The 25344-nt window shown below is 28.8% G+C and overlaps 1 protein-coding gene across 5 annotated transcripts in view; it reads right to left on the bottom strand.

Moving 5' to 3' along the window:
• Nucleotides 1–14621, bottom strand: part of LOC107605903 (uncharacterized) — a 54502-nt gene extending 39881 nt beyond the window's left edge. For 4 of the 5 annotated variants that reach the window (XM_088493858.1, XM_088493861.1, XM_088493860.1 and 1 more), the window contains exons 1-2: nt 13717–14621; nt 13533–13614 (exon numbers count right to left, since the gene is read on the bottom strand). The gene's annotated coding sequence lies outside the window, so the exon portion shown is untranslated. Of the gene's footprint in view, nt 1–4053; nt 4102–13532; nt 13615–13716 lie in introns of all 5 variants that reach the window. The other variant, XM_088493859.1, reaches the window with a different exon arrangement.
• Between the last annotated feature and the right edge of the window lie 10723 nt (nt 14622–25344).

Genomic DNA, 25344 nt, shown 5'->3' with positions numbered 1-25344 from the left:
ATGTGAAGAGCTGGAAGAGTCGGTGGTTGTACCATGGGCCTTTGCCTTTGTCTTGTGTAGCAGCATGAGATGAGGAAGCAGCCATTAAGGGGCAAAGAAAAGTGAAGATCGAAGAGTAAAAGTAGTAGAAGAAAGACAGAATGCAAGAGAAATTGAGGAGATAAGAGTTCGAGAAAGATTAAACAGCGATACAAGTATCGAATTTAAAGGGTGTTTCACTGTAGCCGTTATTACAGAAGGAATTCAAAGAGGAAAGAGGTAACTTCGCGAAGAAGGCAAAGTGGTGGAGAGAGAAAGTGTGAATCGTGGGAGACGTGTCAAACGGGTCAGTATTAATGGAGAAGTTAAATGGTAATTATTATTGATTCAAGAGATTGATGTTTGAATTAGGATTAAGTATTTCATCTTTCAAGAAACGATTTCGAAGACAAACACATCAATCTTAGGGACAATTTGTTAGTAAAAAAATATTTTCGACTAGGATAAGCTAATTCGAAATATTGAAGAGATGTTAGGATGGGAGCAAAGGTCGAAATGACGCACGTGCAGGTATTTATTAGAAGTTATTTTACACAGACTTGATCTATACATCTTGGGAAATCGAACAAGTATTCGATTGAATAATCGAACAGGTATTCGAATAAAGAATTGAACGGTTACACTAAGTAGAGAAGTTGAAGGCTGTTTCCAAGTGAGGAATTTATGGGTAACGTCTATCAGCAAGAGAGCGGGAACAGTTTTCTGGGAATGCGCATGGAAGGCAGTACCATGTAATTAATACTCGGTTATAAAAGTATATTATAAATATTAGCAAGTTTTAGGAAATAAAGGTTGGAACATTTCTTTAGAAATATACTCAAGTACTCTCACATCCCCAGCAAATTCCTGTGTCTGCATTCGAGTTTAATTTATGTAGGGTTCCTTCCACTGTCTTTAGTTTTCTATTTACACTTTCTGCAAAAATTTACTTCTCCTGTCCAATTTACCTTTCAAGCAATGTTTAATTTCTTTGCTCAATTTACAATTCATCACCTTTAATTTCTATGTCAAAAGTCCTTTGATTCAATCAAATGCATTTTATTGCTTTGTTTAAATTTAATGCAAAACATTTCGATTTCAGTCAATTTACTTTTCGAATCTTTTTTTTACACTTCTTTTATCTTTTTGGCATTTTTTGAAACTTATTTCCTGTTTAAATACTCGTCTAATTCGAGAACCTTTGATGCACTTATAGAATTGGTACCTGCAAAAGAGGAGTAGGTTTCACTTCCAAACCATTGGAATCGAACCACCATCGATTTGCTAAAAATCGACAAAACAATAGTCATCTTGACGAAGGATTGAAAAATGAATATCTCACATTAAAAGATCCTACAGATCTGCGGAAAGACCTTGAAGAAAGGTACAATCATCAAAAGACAGTGATACTTGCTCAAACCCGGTATGAATGGACGCACTTGCGTCTACAGGATTTTAAATCCATAAATGAATATAATTCAGCAATGTTTCGAATCACCTCACGAATGAAATTATGTAGGGAAAATATATCTGATAATGATATGTTAGAAAAAACTTTCTCGACCTTCCATGCCTCGAATGTACTCCTGCAGTAACAGTATCGAGAAAAACAATTTAAAAAATATTCGGAGCTAATTTCTTATCTTCTTGTTGCTGAGCGCAATAATGAATTACTCTTAAAAAATCATGAAGCGCGCCCAGCTGGCGCTGCCCCATTTCCTGAAGTAAATGCAGCAAATCATTACCCCAGAAGAGATAATTTGCAAGGTTTTAGTAACAAAAAAAATTATGGAAGGAAAATGAATTATGTTCGCAAAAAAGGATCTCACCAGAAGTAGGATAAAGAAAGAAACAATGGGCAAAATAAATCAATTGAGGATAAATATTGTCGTTGTGGTGGAAATGGCCATTGGTCACGTACCTGTCGTACCCCAAAGCACCTAGTTGATCTTTATCAAGCATCTTTGAAAAAAGACGACAAATAAAAGGAAACAAATTTTGTTTCAAATGACGTTGAAAATTCCACCACTCATTATGATGTATCTGATTTCTTTGAGGATTCTGAAGAAAATATTGGTCATTTGATCAATGATGTAATAGTTTAATGTGTGTATTTGTTAAGTATTCATGTAAATAAATAATGTAAGGAACTTCTTATTAAGTTTTATGCATTTGAATTTCAAGTGTCATATATATAAATAATGTTTGATAAAATAATTATGAATTTTAAAATTACTGAATGTGCCAAGATAATAATAATAAAATTTTTAGTATATATTATACTTCTTATAAAAATATTTTCAATCAAGGAAACGATTTTACTGCGTAGGTATTTCTACTCACTTTATTATTTGTCTCTGAAAAGAATGACAATGACATATAGTGAAGATGTATGCCTTGCGAATAGTGCAAGTTCGCACACCATTCTCAAAAGTGATATATATTTTACCCATCTTGTGCCAAAAGAAGAGTATGTTAATACTATTATTGGCTCAGGCAATGTGATTAAAGGCTCCGGAAGAGCTATAATTTTATTTTCTGGAGAAACAAAATTCATAGTAAATAATACATTATTATCTACTAAGTCTCTAAGGAACTTATTGAGTTTTAAAGATATTTGGATATCATATTGAAACAATGAATGAGGAAAATCATGAGATCTTATGTATCACAACCCATGATTCAAATAAAAAGGTGATATTAGAAAAATTACCCTCACTTTCATTTGAGTTGTATTATACTAGAATTAGTGCAATTGAATCACATGCCATTGTAAACCAGAAGTTTACTAGCCCAAATGAATTCATAACTTGGCATGATCGATTGGGTCATCCGGGAACAACCATGAAGCGGAGAATTATTGAAAACTCTCATAGACATTCACTAAAGAACTAGAAGATTCTTAAATCTAGTGAATTTTGTTGTGTTGTATGTTCTCATTAGAAATTAATTTTAAGGCCATCACCAGTAAAGATTGAATTTGAGTCCCTGAATTCCTAAAAAAGATTCAAGGCGATATATGTGGACCTATTCATCCACCATGTGGATCTTTTAGATATTTTATGGTCCTAATGGACGCATCTTCGAGATGGTTACATGTGTGCTTATTGTCTTCTTGCAACCTGGCGTTTGCGATATTACTTGCTCAAATTATTCGATTAAAAGCACAATTTTCAGAAAATCTAATCAAAGCAATTCGTCTTGATAATGTTGGTGAATTTACTTCCCAAGCCTTTGATGTTTATTGTATGCTAATGGAATAAGTATTGAACATCCAGTAGCTCATGTTCACACACAAAATGGGTTAGCAGAATCATTTATTATACACCTCCAATTAATTGCTAGACCCTTACTTATGAGAACAAATCTCCCAACTTCGGCTTGGGACATGCTATTTTACATGCCGCAGCACTTATTCGTTTGAGGCCAACGAGTTACCATCAGTTCTCTCCTATGCAATTAGCTTTTGGCCAACAGCCAAATATTTCCTATTTAAAAATATTTGAATGTGCGATATATGTTCCCATTGTACCACCTTCTCGCACCAAAATGGAACCCCAAAGAAAATTGGGAATATATGTTGATATGATTCTCCCTCTATAGTGAGGTATCTTGAGATACAAACTAGAGATGTATTTAAAGCCTGGTTTACGGATTGTCATTTTGATAAATCAAAATTTCCAACATTAGGGTGAGAGGATAAGCTTCCTGAAAAGGAACTTAATTGGAATGCATCATCCTTGATACATTTAGATCATCGATCAGAGCAATGTGAACTACAAGTTCAAAAGATTATACATTTGCAAAGAATAGCAAATGAATTGCCTGATGCATTTTCCGATACAAAGAGGATAATCAAATTTTATATACCAGCGAAAAATGCCCCAATTCGAATTGATGTTCCAGTCGGACAAATAGCCACTGAAGCAAATTCACTCCCGAAACGTGGCAGACATGTCGGTTCCAAACACAAAAATCCTCGAAAAAGAAAATAGATAAATACTATTTCTGTTGAAAAAGACATAGTAAAGACACCTGCAGTTGTCTGAAATTCTGATATAACGCCAGAAGATGTTCAGGTACCTGAAAATTGTGAAAATGACGAGATCTCGATAAATTATGTCTTTACAAAAGAGAAATGGAATTGAAATAAGACAATTATCAATGAAATATTTGCATATAATATGACACTAAATGTCATGTATAAAAGTAAGGATCTTGAGCCAAGAACAGTCAAAGAATGTCGACAAATGAATGATTGGCCAAAATGGGAAGAAGCCATGAAGGCTGAGTTAGACTCCCTTGCAAAACGTGAAGCCTTTGGACCTGTAGTCCGTACACCAGAAGATGTAAAACTTGTTGGATATAGGTGGGTATTTATGAGAAAACGAAATGAGAAAAAATGAATTTGTGCGCTACAAAGCCTGACTTGTGGCACAAAATTTTTCACAAAGACCCGGTATAGATTCTGAAAATATCCTTGGTCGTGAAGTATCATATCTTAGTGTTATTAGAGCGCTAATGTATCTTGCTAATAATACAAGACCCGATATATCATTTGCTGTGAATTTACTAACAAGATATAGTTCCTCTCTAACCAGAAGACATTTAAATGAAATCAAGCAAATCTTTCGATATCTTCATAGAACGGTTGATATGGGGATTGTTTTATCCATATGAATCCAAGTCACAATTAATTGGCTATGCTGATGTTGGATACTTGTCTGATCCACACAAAAGGAGATCTCAAACAGGATACATGTTCACATATGGTGGAACAGCTATATCATGGAGATCCACGAAACAGACGATAGCAGCAACCTCCTCTAATCATGCTGAATACTAGCGATACATGAAGCTAGTCGCGAGTGTTTTTAGCTCAGTAGTTTGATCCAATATATTCTGTCATCATGTGGACTGATTGACCATAAGATAGCTCCAACTGTCCTGTTTGAAGATAATACAGCATGCATTGCTCAACTTAAGGGTGGATACATCAAAGGTGACATAACAAAGCATATTTTTCCCAAATTCTTCTTCACTCATGATCTTCAAAATCAAGGGACAATTGATGTCCAACAAATCCGCTCAAATGATAATCTGGCATATTTATTTACAAAGTCACTCCCAAAATCCTCCTTTGAAAAATTTGTGCATTAGATTGGGATGTGCCTATTTCGAGACATTAAATGATGTCAACAAGAAGGGGAGATTGTACTCTTTTTTCCTTGGTCAGGTTTTTTTGCCATTGGGTTTTTCTTGACAAGGTTTTTAATGAGATAGTCCCCATCACAAAAGATTTTGTACTCTTTTTTCTTCACTAAAATTTTTTTCCCATTAGGTTTTTCTTTAGTAAGATTTTAATGAGGCATAATTCTAAATGGTCATCCAAGGAGGAGTGTTGTGATAAGAATAAATGAGATGGATGACTATCATTAATATGGACAGTTGATTTCAATACTGAATGGCTCAACTCCTCATGACAAACATAAGTTAATGAAATTGGAATTGTAAACTTCACACGCCTATAAATAATGAAGTAATCTGAAGAACTATACACAAGCAATACAACAATTCTCCTTCTTTCTTCATATTATAACTATTTTGAATATTCTTCTCTCTCACTCTTTATAATATTAGTAAATATATTAATTATCTTTATTATATTGAGATAGTAATTATGATAAATATTGTTATATAATTATATTTTTTTATTTTATATATATTATCTCTTATTTATTTATTTATTTATTTTACAACAGATTGAGTAATTAATTTTGACCTATAAAGTTGGTAGAGTCACACTTTTATCAATGCATTTTATCTTTTTTTTAAAAAAAAAAAAAGAAAAAACTTCTTACTTTAGTTACTTCTTGATCATAGATAGCATTTGATGTTGAGTTTTATTTTTACTTTTGAGTTATCACTTATTTTTTAATTTATTTCTTTTAACTCATTAAATATAATTTATTACAATGGCTTAATTATATCAACTAATTAATTTGATTAAATATTTAAGTATCACACAATTTAATATATATATCAATTAATTGAATATAATTATTAGAGTATAATTAGGATCAATTAACTCAATTAATATTATTCAACATATCTGAATATTTATTATAGGATGTTACATCTTTATTATTTTGATTCTCTTATTACCTATAAATATCATTCTATATTGTATCATTCTACACAACTTGAATACTCACAAACATTTTTCCTATTGCTCTCTCTCCCCTTTTTAATATGGTTTCAGAGTCATAGTATCCTCCTTGAAGAGAATAAGTTGATTTTCTTCTGGTGAAATCACCATACTTTTCATATCTTTTTTTTCGTGCCATTTTTTTTCTTCTCTTTTGTCAATACTTTTCAGACCTCACCGATTAGCTCATCCACTACTTACTTATTCCATGAAGAAACCATATGTTTTTTGTCACCTTCCGATAGTTTGTCATCTATTCGCACTTTATCACTTTTCAACAGTTTTACAGCAATTCGCCATCTTTTCAGCAGTTTTTGGGCATTTGGTCACTCTTGTGGTAGTTCTGTCTGTGTTCTCTTCTGGTAGTTTCGTCTGCACTTCCTTCCGGCAATTCGGTCTGTGTTTTCTTCTGGCAGTTCCCTCTGCGCTTCCTTGTGGCAGTTCCGTCTGTGCTTCCTTCCGACAGTTCTGTCTGCACTTTTTTCAGGCAGTTCTGTCTGCATCCATTCTATCAGTTTATGCTTTTTTTTTATTTAGTTGTTTCAAATAAATTTTAAACTTCAAGTTGTCACTTGAGTTTGAGGAGAGATGCTAGAGTATAATTAAAATCAATTATATCAATTAGCATTATTTAACATATCTGAATATTTATTATGGAATATTACGTCTTTATTATTTTGATTTTGTTAGCACCTATAATCCCCTTTTTTTTGTATCATTCTACATAAGTTGAATAGACACAAACTTTTTCTCTACTGCTCTCTCTCTCTCTCTTACCCTTTCTAATAATAATAAATACAATTTGATTTAGTTAGAAGTTCATTATATATATCACAGAATAAAATTGTAAAAATAAATTTTTTATTACTTTGGATATTTTAACTCTTTTTCTCTACATGTAATTTTGTTTTGCATTAACTTTATTTATTTAATGATAAAATATACTCATATTAATTCTATCACATAATAGTTTGTTTTTTCTTTTATGTATTTTGATTTATATAGTTACTATTGATCTTCCTGTTATCGTTTTCTTGAATTGTTCTTTATTTTTTTATGACTTGATAATTTAAATAAAAAAATAAAAAAAAACGATGGCCAAAGACGAATGCTAGAAGTCTAAATTAATAACATCATTCCTCAACATTATTATTATTAATACGAACTTCATTATTTCTTTTCTAATATTCTTTAATATAGAGAAATATAGAGAGCAAGAAATCATTTTTTTTAAGGAATGTTAAAGACTTGAAATAATTCTTTTAGTGAAAAAAATTAAAAGTTGACTAATGTTGAATTAAATAAAAAATATTGATTATTTAATATTTTTTATTTACTTCTAAAGTTAACAAATGAATTAGAGAAAAAGATAGATAGGTCCTGACTTTTTAAATTTTTGACAAATATATCTCTGACAAAATTTAAATACAAAAAAGTCCCTAACTTTAACAAATGGAGAACAATTTAGTCCTTCCGTCTATTTGCCTCTCATACACTAAACGGAACTGACTGACATGGCTGAAACGGTATCCAGGTGTCCGTTATGGTGCCACGTTGAAAGGAGAATAAAGTTCGAAGGACAAATAGGTCCTTGAGAATTTAGTTCATTATGCTTCTATATGTATCATATATTACTATTTAATTAAAATATACCTATATTAGGTATCATATATTACTATCTAATTTAATAATCAAATGTGTCACATGACATTCTTATTAAAATTGAGAGAAAATATTTTTTTTTCAAAATTAATAAACTCCTTTCTTAAATTCTCTCATCTATCTCTCTCCATTTTTCTATTTCTCTCTATTATTTTTACTCTATATATAATTATATTTTATATTAATAATTTGACAAATCAAAATATGTCATCCAATATTTTTTTATAATTAAAATATTTTAAATGTAAAAGTATACACATTTAATTATTTTAAATTTTAGATAACGAATGTTAAAATTAATTATTAATAAAAAATTAGATTTTTTCATATAAAAACAATAACTAAAAATCTTATTATTTAATTTTTTATCTGCAAATATCTTGGTCTTCTTAACCAGAGACTTTTGTCAACTTACAATTTTTTTGTAAAAGTAGTTTGATTTTATAAATCTTTTGTGTCATTCATAATTTATACTGTTAGAACAAAGTGAACTATAATTTAAAAAAAAAAATTATTCTCGTAATGTTATTATGGATAAAAATACTAGTTTTATTATAAATTTATAATACACAAATGCACTAATGCTAACTTAATACATGAATGATGCACAAATAAACTAATGCTAACTTGATGCATAAATGAACTCATGCTAACTAATGTCACTGGTATGATGAAAACTGAACTAATGCAATTTAACCAATTCTAATTTAATACACAAATGCACTAAAACTGAACTAATGCAATTTAAGAAAAAAAAAGTAGAAATAGAACAAGCCCAATTTCTACAATTTTAATACAAATAATTTAAATTGCAGAATACAACAAGTTAACTAGATTTCAAAATACAAGCATAATTTTATAAACTAAATTCTCATAATAGAAGCATAATAGAAGTATAATGAACTAAATTCTCAAGGACATATTTGTCCTTCGAATTTTATTTGCAAAATGACGTCAAGGATTTATTTGTCCTTCGAACTTTATTCCCCTTCCAGCATGGCACCGTAACGGACACATGGACACCGTTTCAGCCACGTCAGCCAGTTCTGTTTGGTGTATGAGAGGCAAATAGACGGAAGGACTAAATTGTCCTTCGTTTGTTAAAGTCAGGGACTCTTTTGTATTTAAATTTTATCAGGGATGTATTTGTCAAAAATTTAAAAAGTCAGAGACCTATTTGTCTTTTTCCCAATGAATTAAAATATCACTCCTACTATATATCCAAGTCTTTTTGGCAACTAAATCCAACCAAGTTGGCCCAAACCCAACAAAAATCATTTTCGTTATACGCACTAATACAAACATATCCTTCTTCGTTTTCGCGTTCCTTCTTCATCTTTGCGTGTTTTTTCTCCATCGTTGTTCTTTTATTGCTACTGTTGTTGCTGCGCTTCTTCTTTTCCTCCTTTTTCTTCCTAATAATTTTGCAGTATTAATTTTTTTTATTTCTCTTAAGAGAGTGGAACAAGAAAAATTATGAAAAAATAAAATAAGAAAAAGAAGAAGCAACAGCAGAATATGAAAGAGGAGGAAGAAAAAGAGGAAGAGTGTAAATATGCAGAATTTATCAGAATAAAAATACATCGAAATTTCTTAACAAATACACATAAATTTCTTAACAAGTACCAAAATGTCTTATTTAATATTGTATTTTTTTTCTTTTTTTTAATTTCTTTTTTCTTTTAGTTGAATGAATGTAAGTTCATCATTTTTTTAGTAATTTTGCAGTATTATGTGTTTCTTCTTCATCTTTATTTAATTTTTTTTGTTTTTATTCTTGTTATGAATAAAACAAGAAAAAACTTGAAAATATAAAACAAGAAGAAAAAGATGAATAAAAAAAATAATAAAAAGAAGAAAATGAAAAAGCAAAAGATGAGGAGGAAAAGAGAATTTTGAATTATGTAAAACTTATCAGAATAAAAATACACCGAAATGTATTAATAAATATATATAAATTTCTTAGTTTTTACACTGAAATTTTACTATAAAAACACAAAAATATCTTCTATAATGCTGTATTTTTTCGTTTATTCCTTATTTCTTTCTCTTTTTTAGTTGAATGAATATAATTTTATCCTCTTTTTAGTAATTTTGCAGTATTATGTTTCTTTTTTTCGTTTGATATTTTTTATTCTTGTTAAAATAGTAGAACAAGAAAAAACTTGAGAAGATAAAACAAGAAGTAAAAGTTGAATAAGAAAAAAAAAGATGATGAAAAAGAAGAATAAGTAGCAGAAAATGAGGATGAAAAATTTTGAATTATACAAAACTTATCAGAATAAAAATACACCAAAATTTATTAACAATACACATAAATTTTTTAATTTTTATATCGAAATTTTGCTACAAAAACACAAAAATATCTTCTTTAATGTAGTATTTTTTTCTTCTTTTTTCCTTTATTTCTTTCTCTCTTTTAGTTGAATGAATGTAGATTTATCATCTTCCTAGTAAATTTGCAACATTATGTGTTTCTTCTTTTTCTTTGTTTATTTTTTTTGTTTTTATTCTTATTAAAAGAGTAAAACAAAAAAAAAAGATGATGCTAGAAGAAAAAAAAGTAGTAGCAGTATAAAATGAGAAGGAGAAAGAAAAAGATTTTTGAATTATGCAAAACTTATTAGAATAAAAATATACAAAAATTTTTTAACTAATACACATAAATTTCTTAGTTTTTACACCGAAATTTTACTACAAAAATATAAAGATGTCTTCTTTAATGCTATATTTTTTCTTTTAATTGAATGAATGCTCATTGTTTTTATTCTTGTTAAAAGAGTAAAATAAGAAAAAATTTGAGAAGGTAACATAAAAAAGAAAAAATAATTTTTAAGAAAAAAAAGAAGATAATGATGATAAAAAAGAAGAAACAATTGCAAGACCTAGAGTAATTTATCATGGCCTAACAAAAGTAATTATGGAATGATTTAACCCTTTAGTACTACGACATCTCATTAACAAGTTAATGTGCAAGAATAATCGGATAAATTGTGTACTTTTTAGTCGGATTGTAGATAATATTCTCCCTCACCTTGAAAAAGGAAGGGTAGGACCCCTCATCGTTGTACTGAGATTTGATTTATGCAAGACTTTTCAGAATAAAAATACGCCAAAATTTTTTAACAAATAAACATAAATTTTTTAGTTTTTATCATGGTTCTGAAAACCGAACCGGACCAGCCAGTTCAATCGAAATAATCGGGAACCGATCACCTAACCAGTCTGGGTAAGGTCAGAAACCGCCTGGCAAAAAATCGGTAAAAAAATCGGTCGAACTGGTGACTAACTGATGAACTAGAAGAACCGTCCGATTTTTTAGCGATTTTTGGTTTGAAAATAAAAGTGCTAAACGACGTCGTTTTGCCTCTTAAAAAAAAAGAAAAAAGAAAAGAAAGGCTAAACGCCTAACGAAGCCCTAATCACTAATCAAAAATCACCCAGAGCCAGAAGCCAGTAGAGGAATCCCCCCTCTTCGCAGTCGCATCGCCACCACCATCCTCCTCGCAGCCCACCGCCATCGCCACCACATCCCGCAGCCACAGCAGCGACCGCGTTGACCACCGCGTCCTGTTTCGACGCAGAGCTCACCTCCTCTTTCGTCGTCGCCGAGCTCGCCTCCTCTTTCATCGCCGTTACTCGCCGCCGGTAATACTCTGTTCTTATTCGGTTATTCCTCCTCGCTGCCTTCTGATTTTCTGTGCTTGATTTTATGATTTATTTGTTTGCAATTTTGATTTATTTGTTATCTGTTCATGATTTGTTTGTTTGCTGGATTCATGATTTTGTCTTTTTATTTTCTGAGGTTATTTGTTCATGATAAATTTGTTTGCTGCTTCATGATTCTGGTTTTTTATTTTGTTTGCTGCTTCATAATTCTGGTTTTTGATTTTCTGAGGTTATTTGTTCATGATGAATTTGTTTGCTGCTTCATGATTCTGGTTGCTGAATTATTTATTTGTTCATGATTTTTCTTAAGTTATTTTCTGGTCTTTCCTTCTATTTTTTCTTTATGTATTATTTTCTAAATTGTATATTTCCTGTTTAATGGTATTTTTCCTAGATGAAAATGGAAAGTCAAAAGGTAGATCTGATATCCCGAAGATGCAGATTATTGTTTACAGCTTAGTCTTATTTATAGGAATGATGATGATCCTCTGCATTTCCTTGATCCTGTATAGAAGAAAGAAAAACCAGAAAAACTATAGTAAGTCATTTCTTTATATTCTTGATTCTTCTATTGAGTAAAAGCTTTTAGAATTTCAAGTGTCTGTTGTTTGGTCTTTCATCGATTAAGTCGGATTCAATAAATAGAATGCATTTTTTGAACCTGCTTTATTTTGGTCTCTCTTAAACTCTTCAAACCTTGTATTAACCTATAGATTTTGTGATTTTTGTCTCATTTGGTCTTTGCACAATGCTTCTTTTGCAGGGAACATGAGAGGCAACCCAGAAGAGCATCAGGAGGAAGAACTAGATCACCCATATTTTGATATGGCTACACTTATTTCTACAACCAACAACTTCTCGACCAATAACATATTAGGAAAAGGCGGTTTTGGAGCTGTTAATAAGGTTAATACTTAGTCATATAATACTCAAATCTGGATATTAACAACATGGCAGGGAATTTTTATTTGTTGAGATAGGTGCTATGGCCAAATAAGTACATTATTTGAAAGAGTCACTATTTTGTGTCTGTAGAACATTATGGGTTTGTCATTATGTGCATTTTTTTTAGTTATAAACTTTGATGTTTGAAATTTTGTGTGAACCTCTAATATTAAATTATGGATAATTTATTATGTGAAATTTTAAATTTTAGTAAGTTAGAAATTATTGAATTTATATATTTAAAATTATTTTTAAGTTTTTTAATAATTTTATTTAATATTTAATTAAACCAGTTGAACCTCAGTTGAACTCCGGTCAAACCAATGAACTATTGAACTAGTGACATTACCGATTTATTGACCGGTCCGGTTCTCGCAACCTTGATTTTTATACCGAAATTAGTTAATAATTGCAACACACAAACTCAATACAAAATCAAAAACAAACAAAACTAAATCATGAACAAAAATACATTTAAATTAATTTTGGATCAGACAACGTCATTAATATTAATATGACAAAAATTTAATGATAACGATAATAATAATAACTATAACAATATAGAAGATGACAATGATGATAATATCGATGACAATATAATAATAACGATGTTGATAATGACGGAGAAGGAGGAGGAAAATCAATGAACAAAAAATCAAATAAAAAAAAGAGGAAATAGAGAAGAAGGTCGTAATAGTAACGGTGACCAGGATAACAAAAGAAAACAAAAATAGCAACTAATATATTAGTAAGAAAAAGGAAGAGGAGAAAGAAATGAAAATCGAAAAAGGAAGAGGAGAAGGAAAAAATAAGCTGTTATAATAACTTGATTAAGTATTTTCTTTGAATATAAAACTTTATTATTTATATATAAAATTTAAAAATAGGAATCACTTTGTAATTATTGAAGCTGTTCGTAAGAACTCAATGAAATAACTTGTCAAGAAACTAAGAACTTTGGCAACCACAAATAGCTTCAAAGAACACCACCCAAAATTATATTTTAAAAAAAAAAAAAGAAATGTGTTACCTCTGAATCTCTGATGACTTGGTGTTGACCGAATCCAAAGGCTGAAGCAATTACTTGATTTAGGGATTCTTTCTTTTAGTTCCTTCACCAAACACCAAAACCATAAGACAAATAAAAATGCAATAACTTATCTCTTTTCTTGAAGAAGTCTAAACAGAAAAAAAATAACGAATGAATCACTTACTGGGAATGAAAACAAAATAAGGGGATGTAAAGGCAACTGAAACAAGATGATTCGACGCAATGCAGCAGTAATGAAGACTTCAAAGCAAAAGGCCAAACAACTTTCACTGATCACAACTCCGAACCAATACCAAAACAATATGATTGCCAGATTCAAAACTTAAGTTTTCTTTTTTGTGTTTTTTCTTTTTTTTTTTTAAGGGTTTTATGAACTGAGACGCGATATACTCACAGGTAAAAGACACAGAAAGTGGAACACAAATTTTACAGCGCAAATCAAGAGAAGAAAACCCACCTTAAGATTTGTTATTTTTTAACTTTCTAAGGGGGGATTTTGGGTAGTAAGAACTGAAAAACAAGAAGCAATCGCGGAACACACAACACAGAAGTTATGACTTACGAATACTGAAAATAGAGAGGAGAAACAACACACACAGCAGCAAAGTTTCTTCTTTTTTTTTTTCTTTTTCTTTCAAAATCAATTGGAACAAGAACAGACGAAACAGTAACCAGGAGGGAAAACAAAGGGATGTGAAAGACGACTAAACAAAATTACAATAAACTCAAGAATACGTTGAAAGAGCATAAAAGAAAGGCACTCTCTTTTTTTTCTTCCAAAATCAACTGAAGAACAGACGAAACAGTAACTGGCAGTAAAAACAAGATTACAAGAGAGAAATCAATCCGCAGCACCAAATATTTTTTTTCTTTTTTTGGTTTTTGTGGGTTTTATCAACTGAGAAACAATAAACTCACAGGTAAACGAGACAAAGAAAGTGAAAGACAAATTTTTGTGACACAAATCAAGAGAAATACAACACAAGTTGAAAAGGAAAGTTATGAATACTGAAAACTGCAACGGAAAACACAACACTCAGCAGCAAACGTTCTTCTTTTTTCGGTGATTTTTACCAGTGTGGAATATGAACACTAAAGTGGGAAAATAGTGGAGATCTTAACAAGCTCGAGATGGGTGGAAGTGGGCCCCCGGGGGGAGGGCGGTGTTCATGGCTAGTTTTTTTTTTCTTTTGTGACTAAACAAGGAAAGAAATAAAGCAAAAACTATTCTAAATCTGAGCGAATAATTCGTTGGAGATCAACATCAGACTCAAACCAAATAATATTATTAGAGTTACTCTTGGCACCATATTTAGCCATCCAATCCGCAGCTCTATTTGCTTCTCGGGACACCCATTCAACGTGAACAAGCCAAGGACGAGATAAAAGCTCCTGAATCTTGTGAACCGAATCTGTTACTTCAGATGGATACCTACTTGTAAACTCATGCATGATGGGCAGAATGTCAAGACAATCTGTTTCACATATAATATCCCTCAAACCGCAATCCCAAGCTAAAACCAGCCCCCTCCAAGCAGCAAATAATTCACATCTGATTATAGACCAAGGGGGAATGCTTCCAGAGCAGCCCGAGATCCAATCTCCCTTAGAATCTCTAATAATACACCCAAATCCCGCTAAATTTGAATCCATATACAAGCTTGCATCACAATTAACTTTAAAACTATTGCCTACCGGTGGTTCCCAACACAGGCAATTTCGGAGAGACCTAAAAGCATTGCTTCGATTCCTGTAAACCTGTAAGTCCTTGGCGGTAATTCTGGCCAAGGCAACAACCTTATGGTCTGTCCAAGGGTTGTCAGTGTTGAATATGTCATTGCACCTATGTCTCCATACCCACCAAAGCCCTGCACCAAAGGACGCCTCATTGTTAGCCAAGGCCTTCCGAAACCACTCTTCAAGAGCAGTACCAGCCGTCGAGTCCAGGATACTAGGATCCAACATATACCAGATTGCCTTTGATCGTTCACAGTCTCTAAGGCAATGCTCCATAGTCTCATGCGCATTGTTACATCTCTTACACATATCTGAAGAAGCTAAATGCCGCTTGAATCGAAAGGTCTCAGTTGGTAGAGCATCATGTAAGCTAAGCCACATAGTAAATTTAAACTTCTCTGGAATGTTTGTGTTCCACAACCAGTTCCAATTACTGTTGGCATTCCAATTTAATGTTTTCTTTAATAACCATCTGTAACCCTCCCTTGCACTATACTTTTTTGTTGCTGCAGGCCACCACTCCCACTGTGGCTCCAACTCAGTCAAACTAGGATATCTCAGACCACAAATAAACTGCTTAATCTCATGCGGAATAGGCGTGGTAAGACTATCAACCTCCCAAGACACCCCTTTCCACAAGTCAGCCACCATGAAATCTGATTCAGAAATATGTACATAAGGAACAAGGTTGCAAAGCTTACCAAAAGGAGTCCACTCATCATACCAAACTGATTTGTGGACATCTCCAATATTCCAATGAAACCCTTCCTTGAGATGCTCATAGGCACTAACAATGTTCTTCCAGGTGGCCGATGAAGAATTTCTACTGTTTCCGTTCATACCAGATTGATTCCTGAGATATTTATGCTTCAGAACCTGCACCCATAACTTCTCACTATTGTTTAGACAATTCCATACCAACTTTCCCAGAAGCGCCATGTTAGCACATGAAGTATCCCTAATACCCAATCCTCCTGTCTTTTTAGGAGTTATGGCGACCTCCCACCTGACCAGAGGCAGCCCTTTTCCAGTCGCTTGGCCTTTCCACAAGAATTGTCTCATCAAGGAATCAATTTTATTACATGCATACTTCGGGAGAAGAGAAATTTGCATTTCATAAACTGGGATAGAGGCCATAACCGATTTAACAAGACAAAGCCTCCCTGCCTTATTCAGTAGGCGTCCTTTCCAACTGGAGAGCTTTCTCGAAATTTTTTCAATAATCTCCTGAGCCGTCTTCCTGGAAGCTCTGGCATGACCGATGTTAATTCCCAGGTATTTACCCAAATCATTGCTAAACCGGATGTTAGAGACCCCTGAGAGAACCTCTTTTCTCCTCTCTGACACCCTCTTGGAACACTGGGCCTTTGACTTATGAAGATTTACCTTTAAACCTGACGCTCTAGAAAACAAGTCCAAACAATGCATGACCTCTATTACTTGAGCTTTTGATGCCTTACAGAAAAGCAAAAGATCATCTGCAAACATCAAATGAGAGAGTCGTAGTCCATTCCTAGAAACCGCAACTGGGTCCACAAACCTTGGTTTGTTGTAGGCTCAGTTCGATTTATTTTATTAAACAAGTTATTAAGAGGTTTTAAAATAATTTACAAAATTCGTTGGTTTGGTTTATTAAAATATTTTTTTTTTAAATAAATTATTTTTAGTTTAAATTTTTAATTATTTATATTGAATTTTTTTTAGAATATAAATTTAATGATAAGCTTTTAAATTCGAAAAATTTAATAAAATAATTGAGAAAACCAATAAAGTAATTGAAATTTATTTGTTCGGTTGATATTTTAAATTAGCCTTTTTGTATATGATAAATCAGTTTTTAACAGAAAACTTGATAAATTGGTCTTTAAATTTCAAAATACTTAAATAAATCTTGAATTTTTCTTGAAAAGGGTATTATTGAGTAATTACATTTTTAAAATTTCAAAAGACATATAATTAATTTCTTTAGTTTGTCAAATATTTTTATTAAACTATAAAAAAATTATGACAAATAAATTTAAATATCACTCAATCTTTATTTATCACAAGTGTAATAGTCCGTGCTATGCACGTGATAAGATTGAAATTTATTTTAAATTCTTTTGTTAAGATTAATTTGAATTATAATAATTTTATTAATAAAAATATAACATATTATGTATTGTTTATTTTTTCTTAATCTAGTATTAAATGTATTAACTCTAAAATAGTTATTAATTAATTTTAGTAATTTACTTTTTTCAATAAATCAAACATATATACTCAATGTGACCATAAATAACCTAGTAATACTTAGACCCACCAACAATTTTTTTATATGTTGTTTTACTGTCAAGTAAGAAACATATCAAAATCAGCTCAAAATAAATAATAAATTATTAGAGAATTCTAATGCACAAAATTCTCTAATAAACAATAAATAATTTAAACCCACTAAAAAATAACTCAACACTTTTCTTTGATATCTACAAAACATATACCTGAAATAATATTATATCAATGTTAGTATACAGTTTTACAATCATCAACCGTATTTACTATACGTGACTCCTTCTTAAAAGTTATTCTACATACGTGTGCAGTCGAAAGATAAATTGCTGGACTTTATTTTATTTTTCTAAATTACTATAATTATGTATTATTCATTAAATGTTACTTGTAATATAATTGTAATATTGTAATATAATTATAATAAAGATATTTTTCTAAAATAAATTTAGAAGAGAGAATAGTGCTTTCATTTTGGAGGAAAAATAAATTCATGAGAAATTGACACTTCACTTTTATTAGTTAATAATGTATTAAATATTAATTTTATATAATTATAATAAAGATATTTCCTAAATTAGTATAATCATGCATTATTTGTTAAATGTTAATTGTAATATAATTATAATAAAAATATTTTTCTAAAATAAATTTAGAAGAGAAAATAGTGATTTCATTTTAGAGGAAAAATGAATTCATGAAAAATTGACACCTCACTTTTATTAGTAGGAGGAAAAATCTCGTTTTAGTATATTTCTCGTTATTATATATTTTTCTCTAATCATATATCCACTATTTTCTTTCCTTCGTTTTAGTATTTTGAATCTGAGTTTAACTTGTCGTAGTTCTCACTTCTCAGTCATTCTATTAGATATAGTTGATAACTATTGAAATTCTTTGATTAATATAGGAGAAAAATATATTATTATATGATAGAATTAATATGAGTATATTTTGTTATTAAATATACAAAGTTAATGTAAAATAAAATTACACATAAAAAAGCAAAGAAAATAAAATTAAAATAGCAAAAATGATAAAAAATTATTTTTACAATTTTGTTTTGTCATTTTTATGTATAGAAGATTAAAAAATAATAAACTTTTGACTAAATTAATTTTGTATTTGTTGTATTCAAATTAAATAAGTAATAAGTTATATTATTTTAATTTATTCCTTAAATTTATATATCATAAAAATCAAATCAATATACATAATTTTAAATTATGTGATATTTAAATATCTAATCAAATCAATTATTTGATATAATTAATGCATCATAATGAATTGTATTTAATGAGTTAAACAAAATAAATTAAGAAACACTCTCAGAAACATGCTACGTTGACTCTATCATTAAATGTAAAAAATTGATTTTTATATAATAAAATTGATAATATAATAGACGGCGAGAAAGAGAAAGATAAACATTTTAGATCTTAGGTTGTTTCATTTGGATGTTGTAATGTAGGTATCACATTATTTTATTACTTATTCTACCCTATGGACCTTTTTGCAACTTTATTTCAGTATCAATAGAATTTTACTACCTTTTAGTAATAAATTAGAATCCAAAATAAAATTGAAAAAAAATAAAGAATATAAAATTATTGATTGAAATTTTATTTTATTTTTTATTATAACATGTATTTTTATTTAATATACCAACACCGTACAAAATTAATCGTAAAAAAAGTATAAAATATAAATAAATATACTGAATTAAGAGATAAAATTATATTTTTTATCTCATTTTTACTTTTAGCAGCACAATAGAATATCATGTACTCAACATAATTTAAGATACAAATTATAATTAATTATACTTTTTATTTTAAAATATTTAAAATTAATCTTAATATAAATAAAAATAATTTAATATATTAAATAAATTAATAAAATAATATAAGTTAACTATTTTTTTATTAATTTTGTTATTTTTTCTGACTACCTCTAAAATTACAACTTTTTTTTTAATTTGACTATGAAATAAAATTAGAGTTGTTGGTCTACACCATTAAAAAAAAATAATACTATGCAATTACATTTGTACATATAACATGTTTCTAAAGTTTTATATGCTAAACTTAAGATTATGTATTTCTTTGTTTATGCCATAAATAAGTATTATTTATAATGATTCGTATTAATTTAAAGCTTAAAAATTTTTGTATGTATTAATTTTATATTTAATATTAAAACATGAAAATTTATTATATTATTTTACTATTAATGTATGTAGTATTACATTATAAAATATAAAAATTAAATTGATTATTATATAGCTTAGATGGATTGAACTAAATATAAAACAGAATTGTATTATTAAATTTTAGTAATTTTAATTAGTTAATAATATAAAATAAGATAGAAGTGATTATTTATAATTGACTAGTTTTGGTTGATTAGACTAAAAAAATCGAAAAACACTCTAAATAAAAAGCCAAATTAACTTTAATATTAAATTCATTAATACGATTTTAATTTTATATAATAGTTAGATAATAAATTAGTAAAAGCAAATGGAAGGATGACTTTAATTAGTATTTGATAAAATATTCATTTAGAATAATTAAAAAAAGTAAAAGTATGATATTATTAAAAATAATACATTTTTATGTTTAAAATACATTTAAATAAAATATTTATAAAATATAAAATTTAGAATAACATAGCTTCATGAATATTAATCATTAATCAATTATGAACTAACATAAAATTATAATACAATTTATTGACGAAAAATAATCAACAATTAATATTAATAAATATAAAAATCATCCAAACACTTTGATTAAAAGTATGAGTGGTTAATTATCATTTATTATTAATAATATTTTGTTCATAACTAAAACTAAAAATATAATTATTCAGATTTAGATTTTAGAAGAATAAACGTATAAGTAACAAATAATCTATTTTATCATGCATATTATAAATTAATGAATTAAACTAACTGATATAATGAATTATAATTAATTAATTGCTATAAATTATAATAAATTATATGATATTTAAAAAAATAAAACGAATAAGAAGAAAATAAAAAGAAATAGAAGAGATAAAAGACTACAATAAAATAAATTAAGTGTGAGAGTTTTTTTTTTACAAATTTTATATCACATCCGTTTCAATAATAATAAATAAAAATACACCAACTTAATATCTAAGAGAAAATGATGAGATAAAATCATAACACAGTTCTAAAATAAAAGCTTAAATTAAACCATAATATCATTGCATAGCACAAATTGAAAGTAATTTCACACTATAATATACCACACAAACAGGTAAATGACTTAAGCTTAATTACGAAATTTTTTTTTATTTATGCATACATGATAACACCATGGTCTATAAATGCTTCATGGATAACATATCATATATTGCTCTGAATGATGAGTACGGGAGTTGAAGAGTGTGTGGTGGTGTGTCCACGATAGTTGATTTCTTGCGACGACGCCTCATAGGAAGAAAAAGAATTGTTGTAAAAGCTACCTAATGAAAGAGTAATTGGTAAATGAATGATATTTTCTTCTAGCATATATGGTCTTTTATAGTGGTAAAATAAAAATGGAAGGAATAAAATTTTATATTTTTATATTCGGAATAGAATTTGATATTTATCGTAATAAAATTAAATAACTAATCGATTATAATTCATGTATTTAAATAAATTAAATAAATTAAATAAAAATATTTTTAAGAATTAAAATCAATTAGTTGATACAAATAATTAGTATAATTGATTTTATTTGATTTATTGAATTCAAAAAAATAAATTAAGAAATAATTGATTAAATTAATTAGTTGATATAATTAATTTATTATAATTGATTGGATTTAATAAATTAAAAAAATAAATAGAAAAACATATGAGACAATAATTTTTTTTAACTAAATTAATCTGTATTTATTGTATTTAATCATTATAAGTAACAAATCATCTATGCTATTATGTACTTTATAAATTAATGAATTAAAATAATTGATATAATAAATTACAATTATTTGATTGATATGAATTATAATAAATCGTGTGATATTTAAATATCTAATCAAATCAATTAGTTGATATAATTAATTTACTGTAATAAATTGTATTCAATGAATTATAAAAAAATAAATTAAGAAACACGCTCAAAAATAGTGACGGATCCAGAAATTTTAAATAGTGGAGGTAAATATATAGCATATAAAAATAATAAAAAATATTTATAAATATATCAAAATATATAAAAAATAAATAATATAAAAATATTAAATATTAAATAATTTTTATGTAATCATTATCAATATTAATATATTGATAAATAATAATATGGTTATTAATTTATCTTTCTGTAAATTAAATATTATAATAATAATAAATAGAATTAATCAAAATATAAATAGGTTATCTTCTAATCAATAATAAAAATGAAATATATTTTTTTATGAATTATATCCAATAAATGATATTTTAAATAAATGATATTTTTTTTATGTTATATTTTTTTTCAATAAATAATATCACAGATAATTATCATTATCATATTATTATTATTATTATTATTATTATTATTATTATTATTATTATTATTAAATTGATTAAAAATATTTTTAATTGATAATTGATAAGTAGTTTAATAATATATTAAATATTATTTTGATATAATTATAATAAAGATATATTTTTAAATTAGTATAATTATGTATTATTCATTAAATATTAATATAATATAATTATAATAAAGATATTTTTTATAAAATAATTTAGAATAAAGAATAGGAAAGTTTATTTTGGAGGGAAAATAGAGTTATGAGAAATCGACACCTTACCTTTATTAGTTGGGAAAAAATCCAATTTTAGTATATTAAGTAGATATGTTAAAAGAAATCTATTAGATTTAGATTCCTATTAAAGTAAAATAATTCTTTCGGTCATTTTTGTTTTAGTAGACAACACTACTACAAACGATTGCATTAGCAACATCCACTATGTGTTCAAACTGTTTGTAATAATTAATTAATCAAATTCAATTTTTATAAGAAGCTAATGTATTTAATTCACTTTTTATTATTTTTTTAAATGTAAACAAGTTTTATGATAGCTTAATAAAATAATCAAATTTAATTCAAAATTTTGAAAATAGGTTAGGACACCTATTTTCCCTAAGACCGCCTATGAGTGCCACTCCCCTCCCCCCCCCCTTTTTTTTTATTTAGGTTCTATCAGTATAATTATATTTTGTTGCTTTTAGGTATATATCTTTTAAAATTTGTTACATTTAATTGTTTTAATTTTTAAATGATAAATTTTATCGATGATTATTACAAACGGCTATGGAGACTCGTGAAAAGATAAAATAAGAAAAATCATACGAAAGTAAAATAAGAAGGAGAAGTTGAATAAAAAAACATTTGTTTATTAAAAAATAATTTTATTGTATTTTAAATTTAAATAAGGTATTTTATAGATTTGTGTTTATTTTAAACTGAATTTGTTTATGTGTCATTATCATTAAGTAATTTTGGTGTATTTTAATTTAAATAAGATCCACTTGGTTTGTGTTTGTTTTTAATTGAATTTATTTATGTGTCATTATCATTAAATACTTTTAGTGTATTCTAGATTTAAATAAGATGCACTTATTTTGTGCTTGTTTTTAATCGAATTTCTTTGTGTATCGTCATTATTAAGTATTTCGGTGCATTTTGAATTTAAATAAGGTGCATTTTTAGTCTGAATTTGTTTTGAACAGAATTTGTTTGTATGTGATTATTAAAAAATTTTAGTGCATTCTAGATTTGAATTATTATATGTATAAGAAGAAGACGATAATGATAATAATGATAATGATAACAATAATAATGATAATAATAATGATGAATGAGGAGGAGAAGAAAAAAAAAAAAAGAGAAGAGCGAAAAAACTTAAATGAGAAAAGAAAGATGAGGAAGAGGAGGAAATGGAGATGGTAGTGTTAGTGACAATGACAATAATAAAAAAATATAAAAAAATGAGAAGAAGAAGAAAAAGAATAAGCAAAATGGTAGAAGTGTAAGGAGAGAGAGGAACGAGAAAAAAGATAAAAGAAAAGATAACGACAAATATAATAACATAGAGTGTGTGTATGAACGTGAAATATATTATAATAATTTAGTTGAATTTAGTTAAATATTTTATTTGATTATAAAACTTTATTATTTATGAATATAGTGTAATTATATTATTTGTAAAGTTGATCATAAATATAATTAAATTTGATTAAACATGTGAACTTACTCAACTTAGTATGGTTATAGTTTTATGAAAGGAATAAATGACCATTTGTACCCATGAAAGATGATAACGTTGACATATGTACTCATGATAGATCGAAATTGATCTTGTACCCATGAAAGTTGTCTTCCGTGTGATAAAAGTACCATATTTTGGTTATACACTTACTTCATTATTTTCCGAACCTACCTGGCACTCCCAACCTTCCAAAACTCTATCCCTCTTCAATTTCATTTTTAATTTCAACCACCCATTCCTATTCCAGAGCGGCAGCTTCCTCCTCCTCTGCCGCTCTTCCGTCCTTTCGCACTTTCGCCTTATCCCCGCGTTCTCTTTCTCAACTCTCCCTCTTTTCCAAACCCTCCTATTGCTTCCCAGCTTATTATTGCATCTTCAATCTTCATAGCCACAAAATTTTAGTTATCTTTGTCAGAAGAATTATTGGATTATATAAAATTGATGTCCAATTTCTACTTCAAAAAAACAAAAATTAAAATTACTTGTAAACCAAAAGATCAAAAAACAATGAATTCAATTCGACCATAAAAGTAAAACAACCTAACTTGGAAACAATATCGTAAATGCAACCGCACAAAAAGAATCAAGAACCGAGCACAAACTCATCGCCAGATCCAAATGAAAAAAAATAGCCAGAGAAAGAAAAGTTGTCTCATACTCCGGCGTGGGGTTTGTGATCTCCAAACAGCAGCGGCACCTGTGGTTCGATGCCGGTTCGGAACGTGATTTTTGAGAGATTGAACCCAAATCGAAAAATGGCCTCTGATGGTAAAAGGCTAGGCTCCTCTAGAGACTAGACCGGGTACATTAGCAGGGAAAGCTACTCTTTTCTGGAAATAGTAACTGCCGCACAAAGGCATTCTGTTGAAAGTGTTCAGTAATCGTCTGCTCATAGAAGTAGGATGAAATCGGGCTTGATGCCATCTTCTTCAGTCAGTCTTAAGGCAAGGAGTTCTTCCGCCCCTCCCACAGCGGTAGTGCCGATAGCTCTGATTATCGAAATTGCTTTAGGGATTAGATTTGGATTCCTTTCTCTTCGATGCAAGGCATATAACTCTTATCGATATGCCACTAGCTCAGGAAAGATAGACACGCACACCCCTTTTTATTGTCGTTACCAGCCTTTCTATCTTAGCCCGGCGCCAGAGAGAGACTGGGAGTGCTTTCGAGAACAAGTACACATGGAGAAGGGTTTGAAAAAGAGGGAGAGTTGGGAAGGAGAGCGCGAGGATGAAGCGAAGGTGTGAAGGGACGGAAGAGCGGCCATGGCAGTAGAGGAAGAAGAAGCTCCTGCCATGGAATAGGGATGGGTGGTTAAAATTAGAAATGGAATTGAAGAGGGATAGGGTTTTGAAAGTTTGGTAGTGTCACGTAAGTTCGGATAATAACGAAATAAGTGCATAACTAAAGCAGGATATTTTTGTCACACAGATGACAACTTTCGTGGGTGTAAGATCGGTTTCGATTTATTATAAATACATATATCAGCGTTATCATTTTTTA

This window comes from Arachis ipaensis, chromosome B7 (assembly GCF_059453495.1).
Source record: "Arachis ipaensis isolate K30076 ecotype BB chromosome B7, ASM5945349v1, whole genome shotgun sequence".
NCBI classification, from domain to species: Eukaryota; Viridiplantae; Streptophyta; class Magnoliopsida; order Fabales; family Fabaceae; genus Arachis; species Arachis ipaensis.
The sequence above is the reverse complement of the archived record's forward strand: the minus strand, read 5'-3'. Positions and strand labels throughout refer to the sequence as shown.